The 4,683-nt window shown below is 41.6% G+C and overlaps 1 long non-coding RNA gene across 1 annotated transcript; it reads right to left on the bottom strand.

Moving 5' to 3' along the window:
- Positions 1-2,714: 2,714 nt before the first annotated feature.
- LOC123729600 (uncharacterized) lies at positions 2,715-4,438 on the bottom strand. The gene is made up of 2 exons (XR_006761250.1): positions 3,521-4,438; positions 2,715-3,367 (listed from the first exon to the last, which is right to left on the bottom strand). It is a non-coding gene; the product is annotated as an uncharacterized lncRNA (long non-coding RNA).
- Positions 4,439-4,683: the final 245 nt, after the last annotated feature.

Here is a 4,683-nt window from a genome sequence, read left to right as displayed (position 1 = left end):
TGGGTGGTGCAGAACTGTTGGCCGGGGTAGCCATGTGGAAAGCATGGCCAGCTGTAGAAAAATGCTTATTGAAATGATTGATTATCGTAGATTTATTGGTGGTGACAGTGTTTCCTAGCCTCAGTGCAGTGGGCAGCTGGGAGGAGGTGCTCTTATTCTCCATGGACTTTACAGTGTCCCAAAACTTTTTGGAATTAGCGCTACAGGATGCAAATTTCTGATAGAAAAGCAAAGGCTAGCTTTTTCAAACTGCCTGTGTATATTGGTTCCTGACTTCCCTGAAAAGTTGCATATCACGGGGGCTATTCGATGCTAATGCAGAACGCCACAGGATGTTTTTGTGCTGGTCAAGGGTAGTCAAGTCTGGAGTGAACCAAGGGCTATATCTTTTCTTAGTTCTACCTTTTTTGAATGGAGCTTATTTAGGATGGTGAGGAAAGCACTTATAAAAAGCAACCAGGCATCATCTACTGATGGGATGAGGTCAATATCCTTCCAGGATCCCCAGGCCAGGTCGATTAGAAAGGCCTGCTCGCTGAAGTGTTTTAGGGAGCGTTTGACAGTGATGAGGGGTGGTCGTTTGACCGCAGACCTATTACGGACACAGGCAATGAGGCAGTGATCGCTGAGATCTTGGTTGAAGACAGCAGAAGGGTATTTAGAGAGCAAGTTGGTCAGGATGATATCTATGAGGGTGCCCATGGTTACGGATTTAGGGTTGTGCCTAGTAGGTTCCTTGATAATTTGTGTGAGATTGAGGGCATCTTGCTTAGATTGTCAGATGGCCGGGGTGTTAAGCATATCACAGTTTATGTCACCTAACAGTACAAACTCTGAAGATAGATGGGGGGCAATCAATTCACATATGGTGTCCAGGGCACAGCTGGGGGCTGAGGGGGTTCTATAACAAGCAGCAATTGGGGGCAGAGCGACAGATTTTTACCTTGTCAGCTCGGGGATTCAATCCAGCAACCTTTCGGTTACTAGTCCAACACTCTAACCACTAGGCTACCTGCCGCCCCAACATACACACAAATACACAAATAGAATAACACACTTATATAGAAGAGAACATGATTATTTCACTATTGCACTTCAAACAAGAAACACACAAACTAATTTGCATTCGTACTGTACAAAGTTAGAGGTGCGCTATTTGATAGATTTTCCTCTACCTCGGGCTTCCAGTGGGGAGACCTGAGGTCAACCTACCCCCGCACCCCGACTTCGGGCTTCCAGTGGGGAGACCTGAGGTCAACCTACCCCCGCATCCCTACCTCGGGATTCCAGTGGAGAGACCTGAGGTCAACCTACCCCCTCCTACCTCGGGATCCAGTGGGGAGACCTGAGGTCAACCTACCCCCACATCCCTACCTCGGGCTTCCAGTGGGGAGACCTGAGGTCAACCTACCCCCGCATCCCTACCTCGAGCTTCCAGTGGGGAGACCTTAGGTCAACCAACCCCCCCCCTACCTCGAGATCCAGTGGGGAGACCTGAGGTCAACCTACCCCCGTAACCCTACCTCGGGCTTCCAGTGGGCCAGGTAGGCTCGTGCAAGTTGCCTACCTGGCGGATATTTTTGATCATCTGAATTTGTTCAGTGTGTCAAAGAAAGGGAGGGGGCACCATCGATTTGAACAGAGGGACAAAGTGGATGCCTTCAAGATGAAGCTTACCGTTTGGGCAAATTATGTTTCTAACAGGAGTATTGACACCGAGGTAAAAACAGTTTCAAGTTGGATATTCAACGGACGCACATTCAAACACTTCAGCCACAGACTCCAAATAAGTGTCATGATGTTGGAAAAATTGCGCACAACATTGCACAGGTTTTATTTTCACTTTCCAAAGCGAATAAACACGTGAAAATGTGAGCAGCATTTTGTATTCTTAGTTGAATCACTTAGGGAGCGTAAACAAAGTACAAACGTATTATTTTTTTTTACATTAGAATTTCAATAGCTCCTTGGTCATGTGACCTACTTGACTCAAACAAGGTCCAGAATGTCCACTGACTACCTTTCTATATTACACACCCTTTAGTTTGTCCATTTTCATCTCACTCGATTTTACATTTAAAAAAATGTAAAATGTAAAACTTCAATCGTTCCTTGGTCATGTGACCTACTGGACTCAAACAAACTTCAGAATGTCCACGGAGTAGCCTTATGTATTGCACACTCTTGTTTGTGTCCTGTAAAATCAAGCAGTGTAACGTCATAATTTTACATTTCAATAGCTCCTTGAGTCATGTCAATTACACACCTAAGAAGCATGCAGTGGATATACACTCATATTGCATAACCTCTAGTTATGTATCTTCTATATTGTTGTACATTAATATTAGTTTGACAATTAGGGTGTTCAGTCCAGTGTTGTGTTAACCCTTTTCTTGTAACGATCGTCCAAAGGAGTAGACCAAGTTGCAGCGCGGTGAGTGTTCATCTTATTATTCATTATAAATCAGAACACTGAAAATAAGATCCCACGACTACAGGTGGGGAAAGGGCTGCCTAAGTATGGTTCCCAATCAGAGACAACGATAGACAGCTGCCTCTGATTAGGAACCATACTCGGCTCAACACAAAGAAATACAAAACATAGAATGCCCACCGCATACCCTGACCTAACCACATAGAGAAACAAACCCTCTCTCTCAGGTCAGGGCGTGACATTTCTTTTATATTTATCTATAATAATTGGTAGTTCTAGGTACTTATTTTCCCTGTTTTTATTTATTTATTTTTCCACAGTATTTAACAGCGGTACACAATAGGAGAGACAGATAATTCCTCCTTTCATCGTTAATATCAACCATATTACTGCATTGTCGGAACTAGAAGCACAAGCATTTCGCTACACTCGCATTAACATCTGCTAACCACGTGTATGTGACAAATAACATTTGATTTGATGATTTGATTTAAAGGAAAAAGGGCAAAGTACGAGAGTCATGCTATTAATTGTCCACAGCAGTGATGGAGAGCGAGCTAGTGAGGTAGGCTGCAGTGGGTTTGCTGGTCAATACATATACTGAACCTGTTACCACAGTAATGGTGGCCAGTAAATCAATGAATAAAAATGTAATACTGACAAATTAAACAGAAATTGTAGACCTTTCATCTTTTCCATCATGTCGACAGACACTTTACTTCAATTAAGTATGAAACATTTCACAGTGTTAACTTTCTCTTTATCCCTGGTTGATGTACATTTCAGAGCCTCTTCAGTGTGGATGGGGTTTAGCAGACATTTTCAACAACAAAGACAGCACTTCCTGTTTACGTTCTTCACTCTGTTGAACTCTTTTGTCTTCATTCCTAGGCACAGCACATGGAACCACCGTTGGCATGCAACACATTCAATCTAAAACACAACCAAAGTGTAACACGTTATAAATAATATCAAATATTAACGCAGAACGATTAATTAGCCATCCATTGTGTTATATCATAAATTGTCTGACATGCCGTCACTGTTGTCAAAAGATTATAAACATGTTTAAATAAAGTTACTAACCCAGTCAGTCTTTGGGCCACATCCAGGTTGTTTATCAGTGGCACACAGGAAGCAGTTGTTCGGCTTTGTTGAACTCTGAAATCATCGGCCTGAACTGAACATATGGCCGTCCCACACAACTACATCAAAATAAATAATTTACATTTACTTTGAATTAAATGTCATTTACATACCGGATATTTGTTAGTATATCCTCAGCCATTTCTTTTCGCAGTTGCTCCATGTGTTTTTGTGAAGGTTCTATATCAATTTGTGTAGGGATGTTCTGTGCCACTTCCTTGGCCATCTACACCAAAAAATAAAATATAGTTTTTTGTTGTTGACCTAATTGTCATATAACAGCTAATCATTCATTATTGAAAATATAACTATAAAACCTGCATTACAAAGACCCCACAGCTGAAGGTGTCCTGCTGCATGGTGGGAGTTATTTCCCCTCTTTTACACTTTATGTCCACCCAGTCGTCTTTTCCATGGCAGGATCTTCTCATTTTGAAGTATTCTTTTTTTGTTTTATGTAAACATAAAGGAATTCTGATTAGTTTATAGGCAAATGAATACACAGGCCAAAACTGTATGCTGATTTCCTTATCACTATAATCTAGTAGAGGTCATTTCCTTTATGCCCCTTTCTCAGACACAGCCTACATGATAGACACTGAACCATTTACAGGAGAATAATAAAAGTAGCATATAGGATGGACATAACACATTCCCACATACAGTATATACATACATACATAGAAGCATTTTTCAGCTGTGAAAAATTGGGCCATACTTTCAGAACCAGAACTTTCAAATGAAGTCTGACATATTAGATGTCTGTTAATGTTGTGGGAGTTAATGTAATGTAGCTAGGTACAACTGCTATGCTAATGTAATGTAACTATGCTAATGTAATGTGTGGCTCAGTTGGTAGAGCATGGTGTTTGCAACGCCAGGGTTGTGGGTTCGATTCCCACGGGGGACCAGTACGGGGGGAAAAAAAATGTATGAAATGTATGCATTCACTACTGTAAGTCGCTCTGGTTAAGAGCGTCTGCTAAATGACTAAAATGTAACTGGGTACAACTGCTATGGTAATGTAATGTAACTAGGTACAACTGCTATGGTAATGTAACTAGGTACAACTGCTATGCTAATGTAATGTAACTAGGTACAAC

Source organism: Salmo salar, chromosome ssa21, assembly GCF_905237065.1.
Source record: "Salmo salar chromosome ssa21, Ssal_v3.1, whole genome shotgun sequence".
Lineage (NCBI taxonomy): Eukaryota > Metazoa > Chordata > Actinopteri > Salmoniformes > Salmonidae > Salmo > Salmo salar.
The sequence above is the reverse complement of the archived record's forward strand: the minus strand, read 5'-3'. Positions and strand labels throughout refer to the sequence as shown.